This window comes from Lissotriton vulgaris, chromosome 1_1 (genome assembly GCF_964263255.1).
Source record: "Lissotriton vulgaris chromosome 1_1, aLisVul1.2, whole genome shotgun sequence".
Lineage (NCBI taxonomy): Eukaryota > Metazoa > Chordata > Amphibia > Caudata > Salamandridae > Lissotriton > Lissotriton vulgaris.
This window is the reverse complement of record NC_141685.1, coordinates 1,612,183,621-1,612,211,412: the sequence shown is the minus strand read 5'-3', so window position 1 is coordinate 1,612,211,412 and position 27,792 is coordinate 1,612,183,621. Positions and strand designations below refer to the sequence as shown.

Below are 27,792 nucleotides of genomic sequence, written 5' to 3'. Positions count from 1 at the left end.
TTGCTTTATGAGTGATGCATGCCATCTTGAATTGAATTCTTGCTTCGAAAGGCAGCCAGTTTAGTATTTTCAGGTGAGGGGAGATATGGTCGAATTTTTTGAATCCCGCTATCAGCCTTGTGGCTGCATTCAGACAAGCTTTCAATGGGGCTGTTGAGATCTTAGGGAGCCCAGCCAAGGTAGTGCACCCATATTCGATCCTTGAGATGATCAGACCTTAAAACAGCAGTTCAGGCGCTGTTTTGTTCAGGAAAGGTTTAAGTTTTCGCAAGTAGCTTAGGTGGAACCGGGCATTTTTTGCCATAGTATTGATATGTGCTAACATGTTCAGGTTTTTATCTAGAGTAATTCCCAGTGGTTTGGTGGAGTCGAAAATCTTTGGAGTACAATTTAGAGCAGTGATATGGTTGGACCATTCTGCTGTCTTTAGTTTGCTTTTCTGTGGTGTAATCAGAAGGAATTCAGTTTTCTGAGGGTTTAGCTTCAGGTGATTCTTGGTTAGCCATTGGAGGGTTCTTGATAGTGCATGGTTCATGGTCTTTATCTCTTCTGTTGATGCGACCTTGATGTACAAATGAGTGTCATCCGCATACATTTGGAAAGCGAGATTTGCTTTTTGTAATATTTCCGTGAGTGGTTCAACGTATAAATTGAATAGCGCCGGCGAAAGCGTTGATCCCTGTGGAACTCCGATTGTATTACTGGGTGGGCCTGAAATGGTTTGGTCGACAATTTTTGTGATCTGTTTTCAAGAAAGGAGCTGAACTAATTAAGGACTGTATCCTCTAGGCCCATTCTGTTTTTCAACCGATCTAGAATTTTGGCATGGTTCACTGTGTCGAACGCTGATGATGGGTCCAGCAAGATTACGAGGCAGGTTTCATTGTGGTCAAGAGCCAGCAACGCGTCATCTCAAATGTGCAGAATTGCAGTTTCTGAACTATGGTTTGGACGGAAGCCAGATTGGCAAACATTTAACAGGTTGAATTCAGAAATGTGTAGACTCGGTTGTTGTTGGACACATTTTTCCAGAACTTTGGCTAACATGAGAATGTTAGTTACAGGTCTGAAATTGTTTGGATCAGAGGAGTTCTCGGTTGGCTTTTTTTAACAGAGGAATGACTTGTCCTGTTTTAAGGCAGGCCGGGATTTGTCCTTGTGATAATGAGGCATTTATGACCTTCGTCCAAAATGTGATTACCAGGTGGTTTAAGGTGGACCGGCACTTTGCTGGTAGGGGATCGTTATAGTGTTTGTTAGGTTTAGTGGTCGACATGATCTTTGAGATGTCTAATTCACTGACCGGTTTAAAACCTGACCATCTGGCATTGTTTTTAGGTTTAGTTAATTCTTGTTGATCCAGTTCTTCGTCTCCCGTATCCTTACTACTTTCAATGTCTTCGGATGCTTTTTTGAGTTCTTTCTCCAAAGAGTTAGCTTTGTCTGTAAAGAAGACCGAGAAGCCATCACTATTTAGGCTATTTATGGTGATGACTGGTGCTACTGTGGCTGATTTATTAGATTGTTCTTTAAGTAGATCGAAAAGTTTCCTGGGTCGGTTTACTGCATTATCCAGTTCTTTCCTGAAAAAGTATTTTTTAGATTTAATAATGCTTTTATTGTAAACTTTCCTGGATTGTCTCAGTAGGGTTAGGTGGGCGAGGAAGGGTGTTGTCGCCATTTGCGTTTTGATAGTCTCATTGATCTTCTTTCTTCATTAAGGGCATCATTGAACCACAGGTTTTTGACTTTGACAGAGAACCTTTTGAGTTTTAAAGGGGCTATGTCCTCAATAGTGCTTGACATTGTCTTGTTATAATGCAAAGTGAGGTCATTGACATCAACCATGCTCTTGGGTGCTTGCAGATCTAAAGTAAAGCGTGTGGCTATGTTTTTCCATAATAATTCCTCGAGTGTCCCAGGTCAATTTTTTGGGTTTAATAGCTTGTGAAGAAGATTTGGTTTTTTGAAGGGAATTTCGAATGTGATTATATGGTGGTCGGACCAATCACAAGGTGTGATTACAATATTGTCTATCGCTTTCTCTTTAGCTATGATCCAATCTAAGGTGGATCGTTTGCAGTGGGTGGGGATATGACAACCTTGGACTAACGATTGCTCTGCCAGGAAGGTTTTAAGGATGGTGATTTGACTATCTACCTGATCCTCCCAATGAATATTAAAATATCCCAAGAAGATATCGTTAGACTGCAGGTTAGAGTTGGTGGTAATGATTTCTATTAGCTGGTCTATGCATTTGGTCTTTGTACCGGGGGGGTGGTAGAGTGCATGGAGTTTACAGTTTTGGTTATCTGCTGATCTTGGGGACATGCTCATATATTCACAAGATAAATGGGTCAGCATGTAGGTTTGTGATGGAATTGTGTGATCTGTGAATTCAAGCGATGCCTCCACCCCTTTCTTCATTTCTGTCCGGTCTCATAATCTGGTAGTTCTGTGGGACTCACAGGTCTAAGCATGGCGAAGACGAGTCCGATAGCCATGTTTCAGTTAAGATGGTAACGTCTATTTCATGGCTTAGTATGATGTTGGCTATGTCAGCCGCATTTTTATTTGCTGAGCAACAGTTAAGTAGTATACGCCGCATGTGTTCCTGATCATTGATCCTAGCCGAGACAGACTCTTCAGGCATTAATGGCACATTCTTTAGGTTGTTGGCATTAGGCCCTCTATCTTTGGACTGAGAAGTTCTGTCCCCATTTGTTATGATTGTTTGGATGTGAATTTCTCCTGTCTTATTAGAAATAGGGGTAGGTTCATATGATGACAGAATGGATAATAGCTCATTATTGGTCAGATAGTTGGGTTGAGAATGTGGACGGTAAATTCGGTTTGATGCCGCCATAGGGGTGGACCGGTGTTTAACTTGTTTTTCCCGCGAGGTAACCTGAAGGACCTCCATTTTAGCAAGCCATTTTTCTGATAGGCACAGCAGGTTTTTCATATCTTTAATAGCGGATAGCATAACTTTGTAAGTCTTGCTAGATTGGGAGCTGAGATTTATAAAATCCCCATTTGTAGATAGGGGGTCTGGTTTTTCCCGCGTCCGATCTGTGAGGTATACTAGTAAGTTGTTGTGTGGATGCTTCCCACTTGTAGGTCTCTTTTATTGGTTACATTAAATGATCATGTCCAACAGGACATAAAAAGTAGATATAATTTTAATTCTATTTTCATATGCTGCGATTTAGAAACCTTCTTGTTAGGAACCATTATTCCGTAAAACACTCATGCATGAAAGAGCACATTTAGACTCAGAACACTCTTATCTGAAAATATTTCATTAAACGAGAGCCTCAAAAGATAAGGAAACCTAGGCAGAGATGGGGTGCTCAATGACAGCAATAAAGTGAAATGGTGTTAAGCCTGGAGGAAGGTTCTTCAAAGACGAGTGAGGCTCCAGTCAGATAGATGAGGGTATTTTCTTTATTTATATGTTAAGCCCCAACATGCAGAGCCAGAAACCTAGCTCTAACGAAGGCTTTATCCTCCCACCAACTGTAACTATCTACCAGCTTCCACCTTATAAACACACATCGACATTCTATTACATTCTCACTCAATATTCCAGGCACCAGCTCTCAGGGAAGGTGGACACAACGGATGGTATACATGGCTGTGTATCTTAAAGATGTGCTTGTATACTTTAAAGCAAATGGGGTTTTCTCATTCTTTATGTTCATTGTTACAGTATATTTAGGTTAATTGGCAGTTACACTGTGTCACCAGAACTGAGCTGGAATTTACAACACCTGCCATGGCTGGGTCTTTCATGCATCTAAATACCAGTAAATCAAACCTCTCCTAGTCGAGCTATACCATCTGCATATTTCTTCAAAACATCTTGTGTCTCAAGAAGAGGTTACATATCTAACAGAATTCCTAAAATATTATTGCTGGCCCACAAGAACCTGTACAGCCAATTGCACGATAGAGTAAAAGCCAGGTGAACAGTTACCCCTTTGAAAAGTATCTTTACAAGACTGATTTTAAAGTCTAGTTTACCCATTTTTTGGTCAGACACTCGTCATCACAAATGCTGTACACTCAATATCATCCAAAGACTCAAAAGTTAAACAACTTATTTTTTTACATTTATAGGGTTATTACAGTGTTTGGGTTACATGTCTCAGCGGAAGGATCTCGAGCAGATGATCTCCAAACGTTTCTATAATCAGAGCTACTTCTACTCAAGGAAAATCATCCTGAGCTACTAACAACATTTATCACTGTACTATATGTTATGTTATGTTAATAACTTTTATTCAGCGCACAGCTGCCCCAGCGAAGGGGCGTCCTGGCGCCTGATCAAGTACCACAACACAACAAATCGCCGCTGAAAAGAGGAGATCAATCAACAGAGGTGAACAAATGGGTTTTGATCGCACGTCTAAAGAGAGTCAGGCTGTTAAGGGCACGGATATGGACAGGAAGGGAGTTCCATAATCCAGCCGCCATAACTCGAAATGAACGACCTCCCATCCTACTCAGTCTGAATCTAGGCGTGCTCGCTAGATGAAGAGATTCCGACCTGAGAGACCGCCTGGGGACATACGGGGAAACAAGACCCGTCAGGGCAGGAGGTGACGAGAATTTCAGGATCTTAAATGTCAGACAGAGTGCCTTGAATTTGATTCTCTGTCTGACCGGCAGCCAGTGAAGGGAGGTTAAAACTGCAGATACAGAGCACCGTCTCGGGAGGCCCACAATGGCCCGCGCAGCGGCATTCTGCACCCTCTGCAGTCTGGTGGCCTCGGCCTGATTAACACCAAGCAGCAGAGCACTCCCATAGTCCAGCCGAGAGAGAATAGAGGCTTGGACCACCAGTTGCCGAGTAGGGGGGGTCGAAGAATTTGAGGACTGGTCTCAGTCCTCGCAGAATACCATAGCAGGTAGCTGCGATCTTCTTAGTATGGCTGGTAAAAGAGAGGTTGGAATCCAGCCAGACCCCCAAGTTCTTCACTTCGGCCGCTGGGATGGGAGTCACCCCCAATTCAGGAGGCCACCATTGATCTCCCCACAATTCCGCTTGCTTTCCTAGGATCAGGACTTCGGTTTTCTTGGCGTTTAACTGTAAACAGTTAATACGCATCCAATTCGCCATGGCTAAAAGCCCTGCGCGAAACCTGGGGGCAGTCACCTCAGGGTCCCCACTGAGTGTCACCGCCAGCTGCGTGTCGTCGGCGTACGATGTCATGGTTAAGCCATTTTGTCTGACGACAGCAGCCAGCGGTTTCACATACAAGTTGAACAAAGTGGGGCTCAACGCAGAGCCCTGAGGTACTCCTAGTCCCAAAGGATGGAAAGAGGACTGACCAGGAGGAATGGCAACTTTAAAAAACCGGTCCGAGAGGAAAGAGCGGAACCATTGAAGAGCTTTCCCCTCAAGTCCCACTTCCTCCAGCCTCCGCAACAAAATGTCATGAGACACCGTGTCGAATGCGGCGCTCAGGTCTAACAAGAGGAGCGCCGCTGTCTGCCCCGCATCTAGCACCGAACGCAGATGTTCGCTCATAAAGAGCAGCGCAGTTTCGGTGCTGTGTTGTGCGCGAAAACCATTCTGGCTCTCGTCAAGAATATTATTGCGAGAGAGATGGGCAGACAAGATGGAATTCACGTGTGCCTCAGTGACCTTGGCGGTCCAGGGCAGGAGGGAGATGGGGCGGTAGTTCTCGGGTAGCAGAGGGTCAAGACTAGGCTTCTTCAAAATGGGGCTGACCACTGCTTGCTTCCAGGAGGCAGGAACCACGCCCTCAGCTAGTGAGAGATTGATCAGGTCCAGTATAGGCTCACGGCATAGGGGCGGGAGAAGAGTAATAAGCTCTGGCTTCAAAGGGTCTAGAGGTGAACCAGATTTAATTTTGAGGCTCAGAGTATCAAACGCCTCAACCTTCAAAGCAGGTAGGGAGGACAGAAGTTCGCAGTCCGGAGCTCTTACAGCCCTGGGCTCGTCACCGGGCACAGATGGCATGAACCCTCGGTAGATAATCTGCACCTTCTCCACGAAAAAGGATGCCAAGCTTTCGCAGTGGGAGTCCGTGCAGATTGCTAGCGAGGTGGCCCGTTTACCCATCAGATCTTTGAGCACCTTGAATATTAATTTAGATGGGTTAGGGCTGTTTGAAAACTCAGAGGCATAATATGCCGCCCGGGCATGACAGATAGCTCTGTGATAGATCTTAAGCTGGGTGAAGTACAGTGATTTTAATGTGGGGTCGAAGGATTTCCTCCACGCCCTCTCAGCTTGACGGCAAGTTCTCTTGAGCTCGGCAAGGGTCTCATTATACCATGGGCTGCGAGTTTTAGCATGACATTTCGACCAACGCATTGGTATAAGAGAGTCAAGAGCAGTACGGACCCAGTTACAGAACTGTTCATATCCCTGTTCCACATTCGACAGGTTGCCCAAGGGCTGTGCCTCCAAGATTTTAACGAATTCCTCCATTTTAAGCTTACGCCAGTTCCTTTTAAGGGTCAGTCTGTCCACAGGTTTAAATTGTTGGGCATCCAAGGGACATGACACTTTAACCAACAGATGATCAGTCCAGCCCACCGCCATCGGGTCAGATGCCTTAGCCCGATCCAAGGTGGTAAAGAAGGGGTCGAGGATGTGACCTCCTATATGGGTGGGGGCGGCGACTAGTTGGTTCAGTTGCATGGCTTCAAGGTCCGCTATCAAAGAGCTGATGGGTAAAGAGGACGTCTGATCAAGATGTATATTCAGATCGCCAACGATGTTGAAGTTAGCACATCTAGGAGCTAACGAATTGACCATGTCAACGAGAGCGGCCTTGAAGACCGTGTCATTCCCTGGAGGGCGATAGATAAGCAGGCCACTAAGAGTGAACTGATGGCTGACAGTGACCTTGAAAGAGGCGCTCTCACACATCGGCAGATCAAGGGCTTTCCAATCCGCCGGAAAGCAGGATTTAGTCGCCATGGCTATGCCTCCTCCCCTAGAGGTACGGTTCAAAGTAAATACCGTATAGGTGGAAGGAAAAGCCAGATTTATTATGGCAGAGTCGGCGTCCTGTAACCAGGTCTCAGTGAGAAAAATGAGGTCAGGTGAGTCCTTGTCAATCATGTCACGAAGGGACTGATGGTGCTTGACCAGTGATCTCACATTAAGGCTCCATATACTAAGTGCTCGCTCAGAGTAGTCAATACGAGTACCTAGGGTAGGTCTTTCAATAGAGCGCACCCCAATGGGGGAATCTAGAGAGAAACTGCCACAAGGACAGGCATAAGGTCCCGAGAGAGGGAACACCAGATCATGTGTACAAGCCAAAAGACCATCCCTAACGGAGAAGAGATCGGCGCGGTTGTACCTGATCGGCGCGATGGAATCCATGATGAGATGAGAGCAAGAAGCCAGAGTCCCGTGCCCACATCTGTTAAAAAAAAATTGGAGTGGTCACAAATTAATTGTTGACTGGGTTGGCGTCAGGAAAAGCATCATCAATGAGAAAATAACAGCCAAACCAGCAGACGCCATCTGCCACAAAAGACAGACACAGCGAATAAGTCTGCTTAACTCACATTGAATTATTCAACTATCAGCCTTAAAAAAGTTTGAAAATGCTACCATTCTTCATCAGCATATAGGTTTCTGAAAGCGAATTTGTTTTCTTCTATTAAATACTTATTTTATTTTCTGCAAACAAACCCAATTTTTCAAACTTATTTCCTGAAACATTTTTTCCTTCAAAATACCAGTTTTCATTTTTAGTAAATGCCCAGTGCCCAAATACTATCTTGTTATTTTCATCAAATACTCATGTACAAATGCTTCACATGTACAGAATCTGACTCAAATATGCAAGCTTTACAAATCACATGCCATGGATGCTCACCATAACGCAATGGATGGCTATAATACACAAATTATGCTCACCGTTATACCAGATACACAACTGTGCCAAGGCTGGACACCATAACAGCTAGGATGCTTACAGTATGCCAATCATCACCATTATAAGGTCAGGGCCCACCCCCATGATGTCAAGGATGGCCATATTAAGTCAGTCATGCTCACAATATGGCAATGACTGCAAGTATACACAACTAGAAGAAGAATGCCCAAAATAGGTCAAGGATGACTAGGGTCATTACAATGGCAGGAATGGACAACAGTGTCAGGGATGAACCCTATATGATGTAAAGCAACGTATACTTTTGTGGTTCCATGGCACCAGGCAGAGTTTCCAGGGAGTAAATACTGTTTAACAGGGAGAAACTCAATGTCAAGCATGACCGCAGACAGACACAGATACAAATTTCCCAACAGACAGACATACACACCCAGGGGTGCATGAACAGTGAGGCTAAGAAGAGGATCTCAGCTCTGGCTCCAGTCCCCACTCTCCTCATCTTCTCAGCTATTCATGCACTAACTCACCCTTTCTATCTGGCTCCTGCCGGCCCACACTAAGGTGGCTCCTACTTTGGCTACTACTACTACTTCGACCAACACAGTGTGAGTTTGCATGTTAGCAAAGGATCTGCAATTGGTTTGGCCAGCTACCACTCTAAGGGTCTTTAGATGAGCAGCGCCAGCACAGTCTTCTTCAATGTACATGAACCCTCTGAACGATGTGCAGGGCTGAGCTACACTTTTCAGAGCTACTTCAAGAGTATTGGCAAGCCACCAGTAGCTCCCGAAGTACTCGTTGGAGACCATTGATCTAGAGGCTTCTGGTTTTCTCTGTTAATGATCATTTCTTTTTATTTATTTTATAAGTTTTATATAGCTTGACCCGTGGGTATCCGAGCGCTTTACATATACACAGGAGATAAAGGCTGCATTGCATAGCATGGTCTCAGGAAGCAAAAAATATATAAGTAGAAGCATAAAAATTAGGCAAAAACAGTGAGAGATAAAGGTTGCATTACAGAGAATACTCCAAGGAAGCAAGAAAGATATAAGCAAAAACGTAATAAATTAGGTAAACAGTGAAGGGGAGGGAAAAAAACCAGAGTAGGTGGTTGGAACAAGTCCAGTAACCCCCTATCCTTGATGGTCAAGTCAGGGGGGAGTCAACTAGGTTATTAGAGCTAGAGTGTAGGTTAGTTGACCTTGGTCGGTAAAAAATGTCCTGCTTTTACTAGTTTGCTGTAAGGTAGTTGGGGGAAGGTGAGTGAAGGGTGTTGTGGGTGATGCAGGCCAGTTTGTAAATATATCTACCTTCCATGGGAAGCAAGTTGAGGGAGTTGAGACCTGGTGTAATGTGATCAAATCTTTTTACTGCGCATGAACCAAAAGTGCTGAGAGTCCTCAAGCGGTGACATTGAACTGATGCCAATGACAGACTCGCCTGCGATGCGCCTGGGAACCCACCCCTATGACCTGCAAATTTATATTAACATTGTATATGAAATGAAATAATATTGCTGGGTGGAATCAATTCATGGGAAAGTAAATTATGGGCGGGAACATTGATCGACTATATCGAATGAAAATGATCTCCTACTGGTATGGTGTGATGACCTCTCCTCGCCTTTCTGACCAATCAAATGAAGGGAATACATGAATTTGCAACATTGAGGGGTGGTACATTGCCCTGCAAATAGTATAACTAAGGTAGGCTTAGTCAGTTAGATTGTCCGACTTGTCACTGACCCAACGTTTGCTGAAGGAGAATCGAGAGCAGAGGGCTGGTCGAGCACTCGGTCAGAAGAATCTGGGTTTTGCTGAGGGAGAATTATCAATTACCCAGTCGGGGTCGTGGAGTAGCCAGAGAGGGGTGCGACGCTGGCGTTGCACTTAGCTGAGGATACCTGTCCTGATCCGCACCGGTCCTGTCCTTTTGACACCTGATTACTCAAGAGCTTTTCCTTGTCCCAGCCCGTGGCCAGGGTTGGTCTTCACACCATTCTAGGTAAATATAATCTATGTGGTATGTCCTTGTACTGTTTTACTCTCTGACCTTTCCCAGGTACCAATGTTTAAAAGTAATCTTGCAATATTTCTACAGATTGCTTTGATCATTATTTTCTTACTTGAAAAATCTTTGACCGTACTCGTCTGGGCACGGATTCACAAGACTTTGCATCGATAAAGTGTTTAAAACTTCCCCGAGTCTGTGGTTATTTTATGAAGGTAAAAGTTATTCTCTACCTATTATGCTAACACTCTTGATACCTTAGGACTTCGAGCACAAGTGACAAGGATTTGGTAAGTTATGGTGTACAGGTATAAGTCCTGAAAGTAAATTAAACTGATAGGCAGGAGGTTAAAGCAGGATTACCGGTTCAAGGTGTGTGTGTTTATGGGCCCAGGTGAGTATGGTAAACCGAGCTGGTAATCCCACACCATCACTTGGTAGGATTTATTTTGGTTTGGTCCAGGGTGCAAGAGGAGGGGCAGGTTAAGAGGGAGAGGGGAATTGAGGCAGGCAATTTCTTCGCAACAATCTTTGGTGGCTTTGATTTTGTGGGAGGATGTGCAGTTTGTTTGACTTTTAACAATGTTGAAGAGTTCTCTAGGTCTATTCTTCGCCTCGTCTAGTTGGTTGCGGAAGTAGGAGGCCTTTTCTCAGAAAATTAGTTTTTTATAGGCCGGCCGTGCAGATCTAAGCTGTGTTAGGTGTAAAGTCGATGAGTTTAGTCTCCAAGTCCTTTCTGACAGTCCGAGTTGTGGTCTTTCGTTATTAAGATCCACGTTGAACAAAGTTTTTTATTTGATTGGTCTCAGCTGTTTGAGAGGCGCTACTTGATCTAATACCTCTGTCATTGTTGAATTAAAGTGAGCTGTGAGGTCCTCAGCCAACAAAGTGGAAGGCTGGGGCTGTAGAAGGGCATGCATCCTGGATTCAAGTTCGGTTATTGGGACTTCTTTGATGTTCCTGGTCCAGTGCTTCGGTCTGTCAGATTGTATTGGTTGGTATCTAGCTTGCGAGTCAATATTAAACAGTATAAGGTGGTGGTCAGACCAGTCAATGGGAGAAATCACTTTCAGAGAGATCAGCTCATTTTTAGAGATCGCATCCAGAGTTGATCCTTTGATGTGAGTTGGTTCATTGCAGAGTTGTTTGAAGTTGGTTATTTCAAGCAGGTTGGAGAGGGTCTTGACTGTGGTGTCTTCTGGGTTATTCCAGTGGATATTGAGGTCCCCCAGGAACACGTCTTTCGTGTCTGTTAGGGAGAAATGCGTTATTAGGTTGGTTAGTTCTTCGGTGAAGAGGGCCCGCTCCCCTGGAGGATGGTAGATGGTGTGAAATTTCATAGGTGTGGTGCCTTTGCCTGCGAGTTCAACACCCAGGTACTCAAGAGTCAGGTATTCTGTAAGTTTTAGTGTGGTAAGCTGTATTCCTACTTTGTGAATGATGGCTAGTCCGCCAACCGTTTTGATCGGTCTGTCGTGTCTGATGATGATGTAATCTGGGGGGGAGAGTATGTCTAGAATGGGGGTAGAGTGGTCACTGAGTCAGGATTCAGTGAGGAATGCGACGTCTATTTCATGAGCGAGTAAAGCTTCAGCAATGTCCGTGGTGTGTTGTACTCCTTTACTACAGTTGAGGAGCATGCAAGATAGAGGACGGGGAGCCTCAATGTAGGGGTGTGTTGTGTGGATAGAAGTGTATTGTGCGGGAGGTCTGGGAAAGTAGACTGTGTTAATCTGCTTTTGTTTTGTGGCCTTATCCCACTGTCCTGGAATAATTTTAAAACAAAAACAATACCCTGCCCCCCTATGTCCAATGGGGGAGGGGGGACCCAGAGGGACCACACAGAGCCTAAATCATTGCAAATTCACAGCAAGACAAAGAAGAAAAAAAAAGAAAATGGAAATCGCTGCCTAAAATTACAATTACTAATATTTGTGGAGAGGACCCCATTCCCCGTGGCTGGGTATCTTAAATAAGGGGTGGAGGGCGCCAAACCCCGGGGCCAAACTAATGAAGTAAGTGGGAAATGAGAAAATGAGGGGAGGCTGTACAGTCCCCCTCCCAGATCCTTTGCATTCCCAGTGGGCCGATTAGTGAAAAAAGGGAGCCTTCCTACCCGAGCCTTTGTAGGCCCCAGGGCGGGCTCAAGTACTCTGTCCTGTGGAGCTCACCCCTGGAACAGCGTAGTTTCACTTCCTGCATCAATGCGGCGAGGTAATGTATGTTTGCTCCTGCCTGGTGGGAACGTTTTTATCTCCAGCCAGATAGAAGCAAACATGCCTTCCCTGTCTGCAGCAGCGCGAGCAGGGAAAGCATTGTGCCCCCAATTGGCAGAAGATTTAAATATGCTCCCACCGGGTGGGAGCAGACTTGTTGTCCTGCTCACCTTGCTCCGGGCGGGAGCAATGCTGGCACCTGCACTATGCGGGGAGTGGGCTGGGGCCTTCGAGGCCCAAGGGCATCCCCCAATTTGTGGTCCAGGGGGATGGAGTCCTGGGGCTGCATTATTATTATTATGGTAATCGGCCCTGGGGATGGGCTCCACTGGGCCTTTTAAGGCTAAGGGAGAGTTGCACACTCCCCCTTTAATTAAAATATGACCCCGGTGGATGGGATCTCCGGGGCGCATTCGGACTTAGGGAGGGGGCCAATTGCCTCTCTCCCCAAATAGTAAGATATTTGGCACTGGGGAATGGGGCACCCGGGGCCTCTTAAGGATCACGGAGGGGTAAGCCGAAGGGGGTACAGGTCTACCATATGCTATAATTAAAATATGGCCCCAGGGGATGGGGGTCCCATTTGGGCTTAGGGAGCCATGGGCCTCCTTCCCTATTTTATAAATATTTGGTCCCGGGAGATGGGACTTGAGGCCTCTTAAGGCTCAAGAAGGAGAACCACACCCCCCACCCTATAATTAATCATATATTTTTTTACCCCAGGGGATGGGTCCCTGGGGCCCACATTGGCTTGAGGACAGGGGCGAAATGACCACCTTCTCCCAGCAGGGGTTGGGTGCAGGGCCTGACCGCAGGCCATGCTGCTCAAACTACCCTACACCACGCACTGCCTTTAAGACATTCTTCTACATTCTGTCCATCAACTGTGTTTTTTGCAATTTTCACCCAGAGTGTGCTGGGTATACTCAGACGTGAGTCCCAGGCTCTCCACACCACTGGAGTCAAGCTATCCAGGCTGATGAAGGCTGATAGCCAGAAACCGGTCCTTGGATGCTTGATTCCGGTCTGGGAAAGACATGGCTTGGTAGTTCGGACTGGACTGTTCCCATGAGGCACAGGGTCAGAGCTGATTTGCATATAGCCAGTGTCTAACCCAGTTTTAAAATATTACTTTACGTTTAAAAAAATTAGAAATTCACTGGAAAAAAAAATAAGGATAAAGTGACGTTACAGTGGGTGACTGTCAGTGCCAACATAAGGTTTTAACTAAAAAATAACACAGAAAGTCACTCATCACATGTTCTTATGATGTCACGACCTCTCAAATGACATCACTGATGACACCATCAAAGATCATTTGTACACATTACTTTATTAACGAGTATTTCATTAGAGGCTTGAAAGTAAGTACAAAATTGCTCTGAATACTATGAACCACCTTAAGGCCATCATACATACATCCCCTTAGGTGAAGCAAGCTTGTGTTATGTGCAACTCTGACCCTATAACATAGCGGAGTTCTTATTACCAATCAACCACAGATAGATGGGTAACTCCTACTGCTCATGATGTTTATTGTGTATACCAGTATAAGAGAAAACAAGGTTCCTCCAGATACTCAACTTCAGTTACATAAACAATGCCAAACTACAAACAACCCTAACTTCTTTCAAACCCTTCACAGTCCCCAAACCTGCTGTGAGAAATTAAGTGTATAGGAGTAGCAAGTGAGTACTATAAACTGTGTTGACTCTATGGAGAGAGTTTACTCTGTACCACAGTTTCCAGGCAGTGAAAGTCATGAGAAATACACCACCGAGTATCAAAAAGTATCTACGAAGAGCAGTGTTCACGCTATGTAAAAATTGTCCAAAAATACACAAGGTCTGAAGGTGCTAGAGTCATACTACCTGCAGAACTCATACTGTGGAGAAAACCTTACAGATCTCCCATCTTCTGAGGCTAATCAAGCACATGTACATAGATTAGTACCTGGTGCACACAGTCTTCTATCTTATGTAGGACTTGTCATGCTGAGACAATTCTGTCTGAATACTCAAGGCTGCTTACAATTCTTGCTTAGAACATACTGTACACAACTCATCAACTCATCTGCACACAAAGGTATTCCTGATTACAAATATTTATAAGGTGTTCAATACCTCTACACACCTAAGATACTCTAGGATCACATGAGTTTTGTAAACACTTACTCCCAATTAGCTGGACAAAGGCTGAACACAATTCGGTAGAGAGGTAATTTGGTAGTTATACACCACTATGTAAACTATAAAACAAAACTAAAGGTCATTGGTTGAAGGGGAAACATCGTTTACAACGCGGTGTTTACACCGCACAACCTTTACCACGCAGCCATTACAACACAAGTCATTACAATGACTTGCGCTGGATGGCGCTCTAGGTTAAGGAATAGTGTGATTTTCTATTCCAACACCTTCCCTACTGTTACGTGGGCTGGAGTTTGAATAGAAAATCATATTAATCCTCAATCCAGCGCCCTCCAACGCAAGTCATTGTAACAACTTGCATTTTAAAAACCACGATGTAAAGTATCGCAATCAAAATGATCGCATTGTACTGTCATACATCCTGGTTGAAATCATCAGTAATGTCAAAGAACATGTCATGAGTGATTTAATATGCGAAGTCATAAGCGTGCATGGAGCAGTGCAAGTTATAGTTAACTCTGCTAATTTTAACTGGTGAATTTTTGTGGGTTTTGTTTTTGTTCAAAATGTGATGTTGACACTGAAATATTCACATAAACAATAACGTCACTTTAACGTTTTGTTTTTTCAGTTAATTTCATATAATATTTACATGAGGTTAGCAAACCATCTAAAGCTGTATCTAGGCCAGACTTAAAGAAACCAGATGTTGAAAAGGTGGACAGAGAAAGGAGAGAAAAGGTAAAGAATGAAAAGTGAAAGAAAACAGTACAAAAATGTTAGCATAAGCAGAAGATGAGTACAGTAGTCCAGTGAAAAAAGCTAACGTCAACATTTAATCTGTAGGTCACCAACTCCAACTACTGATTTCTAGCTCTTTTTCAGTATTGTCATCTCTTTTTCAATATTCTTACCAATTTGTTTTACATTATCTCCTTTTCAATATTCTGACCAATTTGTTTTACATTTTCTATCAGCTTCTTAACTTTTTTGCCTTTTCTTTTTCCTTTAGTTTTCCTGTTTTCTAGCTTGGTCAGGTTCATCCTATTCTTTTCACTTTAAATCCCTATTTCACATTGTTGCCTTTCATTTCTCATGGTTTCACTCATCTCGCTCTGTCTCATTTGCCATCTTTTTCTCCCTCTGCCCCTCAACCTTATTTTTTTGTGCGTTCTCATCAGCCTAGTGATGAGTGCAGTTCCCAATCAGATTTGGTTTCCCTTTGCACACCATATCAAACTGCAGGATGTCATTTTCATTGAAGCACTTTTGTTTGGCTTCCACAAAGATTATGAAGCTGTATAAAGCACAGGCAAACAAAAGTACACAAGAGACCAAGGGCTAAAAAGGATCAGAGCAAGGACCCACGCAAACCTGGTAGTCAGGCCAGTTGGCTTTTAACGACTGACCCCCATCTTGGATTTGATTCTGCCTATTTACTGCCCACATCAGGGGTCATCTATTGAGCTTGTCTTTTTAGGTTGAAGCCTAGCAGACAGCACAGTTGTCTGGTTCACTCATGACTGTGTGGGCAATTCTGAAAGCTTTCCTGGGAATGCATTTTGCCCACGGCTTACTATTGGCTTAGTAGTTTGTAACTCACAGTTGCTAGCATTCTATTTGCTGGCTTTATTGGCTTTTAGGCTGTCCAGCTTGAGTTTGTCCCTCATGTGAACATCCCTTGTTTACGGTATACTTCAGAGTATTCGCATATAGTAAACAGTCCTTTAAATCTTGTACTCATCTTGTCGCATTTGCTGCGCATTCAAAGACCAAGGCCAAATGTCACGCTCTGACTTCCAAGGGAGCTTGGCGTTTACTTTTTCTTTGCTGAATTAAAAGTGAGAGAATTTATGTGACAATCCTGCCGAGGATCAATGTGAGAGGAGATGGTCTAGAATAATTTCTAGCACCCAAAAAAAAACATCATCTGTGCTGATGGTTCAGAATATATCAGAAGTAGGAAAGTACAAATGAAGCACTTTTTTGCATTTCTCTAGAGTGGTGGAAACAAATATTTGAATATGATCAAAACACATCACACTAGGTGATGACATTTTCTACACGTTATCGTTTGTGCGCAGTAAAACTGGATGTCGGTTCAAATGTAATGGTCATGTCAATTGAAAATGTGTAGTGAGTAATAGCAGTGCGCTACCAAACCATGCATACTCCACTCAACACCACTTAACTCTACACCCTTCCACTCAACGCCAATCCACAACAAGCCACTCTACACTACAACATGCCACTCAACTCCACATGCCCCGCCACTCACCCCACTTCACTCTATCCCAATCCAGTCCAATCTACCCCACTGCACGCCAATCTACTCCACTACGATCCAATCTATCCCACTCCACCCCACCTACTTCACTATGCGCCAATCCACCCCACACCCAGTCTACCCACCCATATCCACCCCTTGTACCCAATCCAGCCCTCCAATTAACCCCACCCTAAACTACCTGACCATATTAAATCCCACTCCATTCCAATCTACACCACTCCAATCCCCCACTTCACTACAATTCAATCCACCCCACTCCACTTTCTATTTTAATCTACCCCACTCCAATATACCCTACTCCATACAATGTACCCCACTCTACCTCATTGTACTTTAAGGCAATCACACTTCACTCAAATTCACCAAACTCCAGTCCAATCTAACCCACTCCACCCAATCTGCCCACTGCAGTCTATCCCACCCCAACCTACTCGACTCCAATCTACGCACCCCCACCCCAACCTACTTCATCCCAATCTACTCCAAGACACTTCAATCTATCCCAATCAAATTTACTCCACCCCATCCCAATCTACCCCACTTCACTCTATCCCAATGTTTCTGCCCATCTCCAATCTACCCCAGTCCACTCCACCATAATCTTCCCCACTCCACTAGTCTACCCCACTCCAATTTAACCCACTTCACTCCATTCAACACCAATCTACCCCACTCCAATGTACCTTACCTCCCTCCACATCATCTCTTATCTACCCCTAACAACTCACCCCACTCTACTCCAACTTACCCATTCCACTATACCCTACCCTGCTCTAACTTTTTGCCATGCTGAACAGCAGCCACACTGGTGTGTAACAAGGCTAAAACACATTGCCAAAGCCAAAAGCACCTTGCACAGGCGAGACCTATTGGCTTCGCCAATGTTTTTTTTTTTATTATTATTGAGTTGGCTCTACCTATCGGATAGCTCAGGTAGCAGGGGAGGAACTTTAAGGAAATTCGACTTACAGTTGGCATATTTGTTGGCTTGCTATTTAGAAAGAAGGCTCCCAGTTCTGTAGCTCAGAGGAGTAGCTTGGGAGGGAGGGGGGGGAGGGGGGAGGGGTGAGGTGCTTTCAATCAGTTATGGGGAGTTGCCAGTCAGATTTCACCCTGGATTTTTACATGCACACACACTCACACTACACTCTCTCGCAGAAGCACACCCTCGCTCTCGTCCGTTTTGAAGGGCTTAAAAACATGCTCCGGTTACTTACCCCGAGGTGGGTGCACCTCACGAATAATTGACAGTGACGAGGACGTAGGGATAATGTTGGCTACTTTGAATAATAATGTTTTAAGTACCCTCAAGAATCCGCCCTCCTCTCTCTTTCCACTGTCCCTTAAGCCACCCTAGTGTCCTGCTTCCCATATCATGTATTTTAACAAGACATACCACCGTGATAGTTGGGAAATCTGTACCTCATGCTCACCTCCCCCAATCTGACTGGTAAAGCTCCGCCCCGAGCTCAAACTTACTGGAACAATCCAATGCAGATCAGCGTGCAAATAGCGTTGCTTCTTCTGTGTTAAAACTTCCCTCATATATGGACCGAGTCAAATATTGCCATACGTCTGTAAGTAATCACAAGCACTCGGAACACACGTAAAAAAAAAACCACAAGTAACTTTTAACAAGCCCGATTTGGAATGTTCACGGGCTGTCTAAATGAGCAGCTACAGCTTTACCTGGAGATTTCTGAGAAAGAGACGAACCCGAAAAATCACCATACAAAACGCACCCGATCAAAGCCTGCAAAACAAACAAGGACAGAAAACCCCACGTTACAATAGAATACATACGAATCTGTTAAAATTGCTTTTTTGGGGTCATGCCCAGGCTTTTGCAGTTTCTTAAAACAACAAATAACGGAAATTTTCGTTTTAGAAAGGGTGGCAACAACCCTAGATTGGCACCCTTATTCATTACCAACCTCCTGCTGGTATAGGTACGCCAGCTCTTCCAGCAACTTGTTTAGGCGGGCTATGGAATTCATTCATCTAATAAAATAAGCTCAACCGGAGTCTGAAAAACAGCCTAATGTGTCAGACGACCAAACGACTTGATAGGCTAAAGAACGAATTCTCACATGTGCATCATGCAACTGGGAGGAAAGCGCCTTCGGTACAAATCTAATAAACGTGAAGTTCAGCCATTGCTGGCTTGTTAACATACAGACTCATGTTTAGAATGTTAGAAAGAAACTGCATCCCTCTTCACATTCCCCGATGTTTGCGCTTTCACTTTTGCTGTTGTTTTCTTTTTTTTGTTTCTAGGGTGTTAGGGTTGGAGAGGGGAAAGGGTGTGTGTTTAGTAGTATATACTCTTATGTTTTGATTTTTGTAAATGCTTTAAATAACTGCGGCCAACGACGATTAACAGCGGCCCCGCGGGCCTGTTATTGTTTTTGGCTTGTTTCGTGATTCATTGTGGGATCGGTTATATTGCTTTGTCATAAAAACCTAATAAAAAGATTTTCAACAAAAAGTAAATTGCAAATCATATAATGGAGCGTACACATACTTACCACGTGCATGCCATATGGGGAAAGTCGGAAGTGGGAGATTTTCTATTGACTTTCATTGAAGGAGGGGCAATTTCTGGCGGGAGTCATAGATCGAAGTGGGCAAGACCTGTGGGGAACTAAGTGCCTGTTATGTCGTGCCTACCGGCATGGGCGCTCGCCGTAGAGGGCTCTGGTGATCAGAAGGTGAGGCCTACTTAAAAGAACACACAGAACCACAAGAGTTGTAGGTAATGGCTACCGTGTACAGGCGTGTACAGGCGTCCACTGACGTCATGCGGTGGCCGTATTTATTAACAACATGTCACATGACCGGGACCATACCACATACCACATGGTCAACCTGTCACGTGACCGAGACCATACCACATGGCCCGGTCACGGCAAGGGAGCATCAACAGTATCCCAGTCGGGATAGGCACTTTTGGGCGCCCTCACTGTCGCAGCTGTTACGTCACAGCCGCAACATAACATTCCTCCCGAAAACAGAAAAGCATTTCAACAAATGGTTCATTCAACATTTTCAAACATCAAACAAAGACGTGTTGCACTCCTTAATTTTTCTCAATTTTTTTCTCCTGTTTCATCAACCAAATATTAATCTTGTGCGTGCTCACCGTGACGTGCCAAGCCCACAAGCAGCACGTGTAGAATTCGACTCATCAAAACGTGGGGCAACATTAGCCCCACACCAGTGGCGACAGCATTTTCTAGAATATGCAGTTTGCATCCTTTTCTTTAACTCTTCCATATTTTTCCAAAACTTCTTTTTCATCCAGCTTATCTTTAACTTTTCTCATTCTCAATCATTTAACTCCTCCTGCAAGAGTCTGCCAATTTTCTAGGTTTCTCATGTTACAGCGGGCCATACCGAACCTCTTTCCAATAACACGTAATGAAGCAGGTTCATTAAAATGCAGTTTATTTAACCCAATGCATTTCAGACCTCACGGGTCCTTCGTCAGGGGTAACTGTAAAATCAATCAAACATACACAACAGTAAATGAAATTTCAAAATTTCTTAAGCGAGCGTCATATATTGCACTAAACTACGCAAGTTTATCAAAATTTCATATTCACGTTTGTCCTCTTTTTCCTGTGGCTCAATTCTCCCCTAACCCTCTCCATTCTATCTACCATCAGAGAGATAAATGAGAAAAATTAAGGAGTGCAACACGTCTTTGTTTGATGTTTAAATATGTAGCCCTACCGCGTTGCACCCGCAAGAACAAAAGTACTGTGAAACGGAAAATTTTCCACATTCTCCTAGCAAGACGGAAGACTCTTGTTCATTGAGCAAATTTATTTAAAATGAGTGGACGGACATCCGAGAGGCAACTGAAGATTTACATACATAATCTTGAATGCAGAACTACGAGCGCTGTAAAATAAATAACAAATAATAGACTATTGTATTATGACACTGGTGTAGCACGATGCACTATGGGATTCGTAGTGTTCTCTACAAGGATTGGGTGGCTGAGGGAAGTTTTTTTGATGGGGGAGGGAACAGGAAGTGAATGAATAAGGAGGGGTCAAAATACGGGGGTTGGAAAAGAACGTAACGATCTGGACCGGGGAGTGAGAAGAAGATGGAGTAGCAGGTAGGCAGAGTGACAATGGAAAGGGGGTGTCGAAAGATGAGGTGTTGAAGCGCTGAGGAGCATTTTGATTTATCTTAAACATGCAGGAGGGAGAGAGGGAACTGTAAACGGAGTAGCAAATGTGGAGAATGTGGGCTGAGGTTGGTTACTTAGAAATTGTAACAGTGTGAGGTGAAAATCTCCAGAGTACAGGGTTTCAGCTACTGGGTTGTGAAGGGTGAAGGGAGAATGGTGGAAAAAGGAGGGAGGGCACCTATTGCGTGACGAAGGGGAAAAGATGGTAGATAGAATGGAGAGGGTTAGGGGAGAATTGAGCCACAGGAAAAAGAGGACAAACGTGAATATGAAATTTTGATAAACTTGCGTAGTTTAGTGCAATATATGACGCTCGCTTAAGAAATTTTGAAATTTCATTTACTGTTGTGTATGTTTGATTGATTTTACAGTTACCCCTGACGAAGGACCCGTGAGGTCTGAAATGCATTGGGTTAAATAAACTGCATTTTAATGAACCTGCTTCATTACGTGTTATTGGAAAGAGGTTCGGTATGGCCCGCTGTAACATGAGAAACCTAGAAAATTGGCAGACTCTTGCAGGAGGAGTTAAATGATTGAGAATGAGAAAAGTTAAAGATAAGCTGGATGAAAAAGAAGTTTTGGAAAAATATGGAAGAGTTAAAGAAAAGGATGCAAACTGCATATTCTAGAAAATGCTGTCGCCACTGGTGTGGGGCTAATGTTGCCCCACGTTTTGATGAGTCATTCAACATTTTCACCTACCCCCCCTTAGAGGCGTACTAAGAGGATATACAACAAAAGAACAGTCTTACATGAAGTAGCTTCTTTCTCAGCTCAGGGTTGCGTCGGAGCTGGTACCGGGAGCTTCCCCGCCCACTGGATTCAGCTTCATCCTCCTTACTCGATGTTCGAGGTGAGAGGCCTCCAGAACTCAACAGCATTTCCTCCTGCTCAGCCACTCCAGTGTCAATGTCCATGTGCAAGCTGGGATCTGTCCCTGGAGTCACTGTTCGCTTCACCTTCGGCCACAGGAAACAACGGAGTGTCGACAGGGGGCGAACTCCAACTCACCGCCCGAGTCCACCGTGGGCTTCTCCACTAGATGACATTTTTTGAAGTGGGACCTGTTCTGTGTTACAACTTCTCTGCCTCTCCGGGCCATTACCCTTGTGCCTTGCACTCTGATGACAGTCCAAGGTCGCCTTTCATACGGGAGGTAGAACTTGCCTATGGTCATACGATTCTTGAGCAGCACCTTGTTTCCTCGTTGCAGATTCACCTGTCGAGCTCCTCTGTGTTGACTGATCCGCTCATGCACTCTCCGCCTCTGATCATGTATTTTGCAATCATCAGGGCGTGACCACTCGACCCATTGACAGATGTCCTGGGGCCAGGCCTGTAGTGGTGTGAGGAGTCTGTCGATAATTCCACAGCAACGTGAACAGAGCTTACTCCATGGGATGATGGCGTTCATGTGCTATGGGGATGACCTTGTTTAATGTCCGCATGAAACGTTCCAACTCCCCGTTCGCTTGCGGCCAGTGGGGAGTGACGGGTCAGTGGTGAAACCCAGTGACATCAGATATATGACTAACTTTTGACTTTGAAAAGGCAGCCCATTAACAGTTTTGAATTCTTGGAAAATGCCATGTGTTGCTATCACCTTTTCTATCTTCGTGATTATTTCAGCGGCACTGAGGGTGTTCACAATCTCTATCTCGGGATATTTGGAGTAGTCGTCGATGGCTACAAAGGTATGTCTCCCATCCGGCAGGCTTCCAAAATCAAGGCTAATGTTCATCCAAGGATGAGGAGGTCTTGGCTCTGTTTACCACCTGCGCAGGTTTGGGGCTCGCTCCAGTCAGCTGGCACCATTGGCATCCACGAACTGCAGCCTGCACCAGCTCATCCATCAAGGGAAACCATACTTTTGTTCGCAGTCGCGATTTTGTTTTGACCATCCCTTGATATCCGCTATGGGCCAGTTGGATGACCCTGGCAGTTAGTGAGGAGGGGGCCACCAGCATTAGACAGCCTGTGGCGTCTTCCATTAATTCTTCACGGTCATGGTACAGACTTTCCAGTATCCTACACGCATCTTCAGTCAATATCTTCCACTCCTCTCTGGCTTTGTGCCAGTTGCCGTGCTTCACCACCCTTTTGACTCTTTGTAAGCACTCATCTTTGTCGGTCTCGCTTTTCAAGTCACCCATGGAGAGAGGCATGGGGCATGATCTCTCCGTGACGCACCAGACATATTCTTCAGGCCGTAGCGTCCCTGGGATGCCTGGACAGATAATCCGGGGGATTACAGCTGATACTTGATTTGACAATTGTAGTTCTGCAGTTGCAGCATCCATTTTTCTATCCTCGGCGGTGGCTTCGAAGAGGTGCCAAAGAAGAGGGGCAGAAGGGGCTTGTGGTCGGTGGCTACCACAAACGGCTCACCGTAGACGTAAAGATAGAGGTGGCGACACCCCCAGTGGATCGCAATAGCCTCCTTTTCAATCTGTGAGTACCGCTGCTCGGTGTCAGTGAGTGAGCGGCTGGCAAAAGCCACCAGAGCCCAGTCCTCTTCTGCCGTGCGGCGCTGCATGAGCACAGCGTCCATTCACTTTGGGCCCGCATCAACTGCAACCAACGTGAGCATCTGCGGATCAAAGAATGCCAGAGTGGTGGCAGCGGATAGGGCGTCTTTAATGTCCTGGAATGCTTTGGCTTGTAATTCTGCCCACACCCATGGGACTGAGTCCTTGGTGAGATCCTGCAGTGGTTGAGTGAGGGTTGTGAGGTCTCTGATGAAACTCCCACAATAATTCACCATGCCAAGGAAGCTCCAGACTTCTGTGACGTTGATTGGGGCCGGTGCGTTCTTGATGTCCCTGACTTTGTCGGGGTCAGGGTTCACCCCCTCAGTCAAGAAGGTATATCCAAAGAATTGCAATTTGGTCTTGAGAAATTCGCATTTCTCTCGATGCAATGTAAGTCCCGCATCTTTGAGTCTCTGTAGAACTTGCACTAGGCGGGAGTGATGCTCCGGGATAGACTTGGCATGTACCATGTTGTCAATCCTTACATTAATGACTCCAGGAATGTCCATGATCAGCTTGTAGATCTCATTTTTGAATACTTCTGCAGCACTAGATATTCCAAAACTCAAACAGGTGTACCTGCGAAGTCCGACGTGAGTCGAGAACATTGTAATATTACTGGACTCTTGATCAAGGACCAGTTGGTGGTATGCCAACCGCAGGTCGAGCTTCGAGAACCAGCACGCCCCTGCCATCTCTCCGATCAAGTCATCAATAGTCGGGGTGATATGTCTCTCTCGTTTAATGGCTGCATTCGGCAATCTCATATCAACGCATATCCTGACAGCTCCAGGTTGCTTCAGTTTTCAGGCGACAACAATTGGGGACACCTACAGTGTGGGCCCGACACCTTCTCTATGATGCCCGCTTGCTCCAGTAGATGGACGGCCACTCGTCGGTGTCGCAGGGCTACAGGCTGCACGGTGTGGTCAATGTGAAGGTGTATTTCTTTTCCTCAATACTTCTCGATGCCCTCAAAGACCGATTCAAACTCTTAGAGTATGTGCTGGACCAATTCTTGGTGGATCCCGAATGTGAAGGAAACAATCCTTAGATCTTCTGCTGCTCAACATCCTAGAAGCATGCCTTGTCCATCGTTGGTGACATACACCATGGTGGTGACCAACTTGTTTCCGTGAGTCACAGTGGTCTTGAATTTTCCTTTCATTTCCAGCGGCTTGTCCTGTCCATGGGCGAAGACCGTGATTTTAGTGGGCTGTAATGTGGGTGCATGTTGCATGGATTTGTACAGAGCGGCGGCCATTATGTTTATTGTAGCTCCAGTATCCACAGCAGCGGTAATGTCCTGTGCCTCTACCTGGATACAGCACTGTGGCAGGCGCCTGCTTATGCTAGATGCGGCTCCAATCATGTGCACCTTGTGTACCGCCCTTTCTTCTTCTTCGTCATCATCCATGTCGCTTGACTCACCACCTCCCCAGGTACTGCATTGATCATTTGCTTGGGTTCTCGATACTGTTTGGAGTGACACACCTTTTCTAAGTGATTGAATCATCCGCAGCCGGTACATTTCTTACCCTTCGCTGGACAATCAGCTGCTTTGTGAGGTGGGCCACCACAATACCCGCAGTATCGCTGAGTCCCTTGTGAGCCGCCAGCGGATGGCTTCTTGTTGCGACGGTCTGTCGACTTCGTCGTGACTGCATTTACCGGCTCCGCTTTGACGGGTGTCTGCAGTGCCGCCACCATGTGTGCTGCCCTGGCCTTGGACAGCTCTTTCGCCCGCCCCAGAGTTAGAATATCTGGTGATGGTGTGCCCGATTCTTCCAGAATCCGCTCACAAAGCTTCGCCGAAGCACATCCTTGGATGATTTGTCCTCGGATTTCTTCAGTTTCATCTCTGAACCTACATGTGGATGCCAGGAGTTTGAGTATGGCATGGAATGTGTCTAGAGATTCGTCAGGCAGTTGACGGGCTTGGCGAAAGATGAAGCGCTCGTAGCCTTGATTGGCCATAGGTTCGAAATGGCCTGTGAGCGCAATGATGAGGGTATGATGAGTCTTGGGCATTGCTTCCACAAGAGTTTTTGTAATGCGGTGAATGTCCTTCCCTCCTAAGTGAAGCAGCATTGCCCTTTTCTGATCCTTATGGACCTTCGTGGCCTCAAAGAAGAAAATGAATCGTTCCATCCACTCCTTCCATCGTGAAGCCTGGGCAGATGGAGATCCCTCCACCACAAATGGTTCAAATAATGGGAATTGTAGACAATATGAGCCTTTGCAACGTAGTGTGGAGTCAGTACCCTGTGCTTAATGGTGACTCCTGCTTCCCACAGTAACTTGAAACGTGCCAGAGCTGTTGCTGCCAGTCTAATTTACCCTACTGAGGGCAGAAATACTATCCCCTATTGATGTATTAATGTTTGCAGCCCCTGCAGATTCTCAGGACTGTTGGCAGTGTGAGGAGATGGAAGTTTGTCACTGCTAGGGCTGGAGTACACTGTCCGCCTACTTGCACAGTCTTCAGGCGCTGCGGGACCTCTGTGAGCAGCCCTGCACGCGTGCCGAATACACCGCGATCTCCTCAGCTACTTTAGACACCACATGTCCAACGCGCATGCGCGTAACCTGCCGATGTGTGCAGGCGCGGAGCGCAGCTTCAGCGTCCTCCGGGAAAAACGGGTACAGATAAGCTGAGGCGCTTGAGGTAGTGCACGCCACCGTTTTACGGCTGCTCCTGACCTGGTATGCAGAATTCCTCTGCTTCGGGCGTCAGCAGCAGCAGTAGCGAGATTTGGGGTACGAGTACGGCAGGACCTTCCACATCCGCACGCCGCTGCCCCAGCACAGAAAACACAGCGGGAGCACGCACGCCCTCGTCGCCAGTGTTATGTTGTGCCTACCGGCATGGGCACTCGCCATAGAAGGCTCTGGAGATCAGGAGGTGAGGCCTACTTAAAAGAACACACGGAGCCACAAGAGTTGCAGGTAATGGCTACCCCGTACAGGCGTCCACTGACGTCATGTCTGCGGTGGCCGTATTTATTAACAACATGTCACGTGACCGGGACAATACCACAAGGCCCGGTCACGGCAGGGGAGTATCAACAGTATCCCTGTTGGGATAGGCACTTGTGGGCGCCCTCACGGTCGCGGCTGTTACGTCACAGCCGTGACATAACAGTGCCCATACTTTTTTAATTTAACAAAAACAGTACCCCTACTTTTGTTAACAGAGAAACAACTTTGAACAGTTAATTCAGACAGCTGAGCCACCTCGACATAAGTGGAGGGGAGGAAGTCTCCCGTGATGTGAAGAGGGTTACCATCTCTCCCAGATAAAAAATACCTGACATCTATTCCCGGTTTAAAATTCTGTAAAGGCCGGGATATCATTTTTATGTCGAACTTTATGTGAAATCCCCTGTATTCATTTTCAATCTGGCCTTTCTGACTTTGCTTACTTTAATTTTATTGCAAGACCGGAGGCCTCTATTATGCCTTCTCTTATCTTGCAATTATTAATAGCAGCAGTCAAGAACAACGTTAAACAAGCATTGGCATAGCCACTAGGTCTCGTCTTTGGACCTTTTAAGTGTTCAGCTAGAGCTCTTGGCTAAGCCAATGTGTTAAAGTTATGTTGTAGAAAAGTGTGGCTGCTGTCTAGCATATTGAAAAATTGTAATAAATAAAAACAATAAAAATGTGTTGGTTCCTCTTGCACACTTCGTAAATGGACATTGTCCTTCTGGCTTCTGCTTATGTTAAAGTACACTGGTGTACATTAGTGTACAAATTGGCAGTGCAACAGCAAAATGAAATATTGTCTGTTAAAGCGCTCCATTACATTGGATTGTTGCTGTTCTTGCCCTACTCATCCAATTCTGAAGCCAGTGCACATATTTTTAGTCACCCTCATTGTTTGTTTATTTAATTTATGTATTTTGTTGTGAGAGTTTATTAATATTTTAAACAGAATGTGTTGGAAAATTGTTGTACTATTTTTTTACATCTGCTTGGATTTTCACGTTTAAATTATGTATTGTGTACTTCTGGATCCGTGGCACAGACATCAATGCAGGCGCACCACTTTCAGAGAGATCAAGAGTTCACCACATGGCTACGAGGCCATGAACTGGCCTTTTATGGCAAAGCAATGGGAAAGGAGGCAGGGAGCAGGACGTGGGGAGTAGGGAAAGCTTCAAAAGCATTGGTTAGTTCAAAACGGCAACTACGGAAGGGGTGGGGGTGTAGTAAAGACGGCTGCAGATGCACTTGTTGCTACATGTCCCTGTGAGGTGTAAGTGGTGCTCATGCAAAGCACTTCCGTCCCTTCGGTTTGAGTTTTTTTTGTTCTGCAGATTTATATAGCGCGAACTCGACCCGAAGGTATCTGAGCGCTTTACATGAGCACCAGTTACGTTACACACTCATTATTTGGTAGGCACGGGGAAATTAAGTGATGTGTTCAGAATCACAGGAAGTTGTGCCGACGTGGAGGCTCAAACCTGGTTCCCCAGTGATAGAGCGAG

At 45.3% G+C, this 27,792-nt stretch overlaps 1 protein-coding gene across 3 annotated transcripts in view; it reads right to left on the bottom strand.

Moving 5' to 3' along the window:
* Nucleotides 1-18,610, bottom strand: part of LOC147750888 (uncharacterized) — a 51,121-nt gene extending 32,511 nt beyond the window's left edge. Inside the window, exons 1-2 of one of the 3 annotated variants that reach the window (XM_086918488.1) lie at nt 18,496-18,610; nt 18,251-18,314 (exon numbers count right to left, since the gene is read on the bottom strand). The gene's annotated coding sequence lies outside the window, so the exon portion shown is untranslated. The remainder of the gene's footprint in view (nt 1-18,250; nt 18,315-18,495) is intronic. The other 2 variants (XM_086918498.1, XM_086918506.1) reach the window with 2 other exon arrangements.
* Between the last annotated feature and the right edge of the window lie 9,182 nt (nt 18,611-27,792).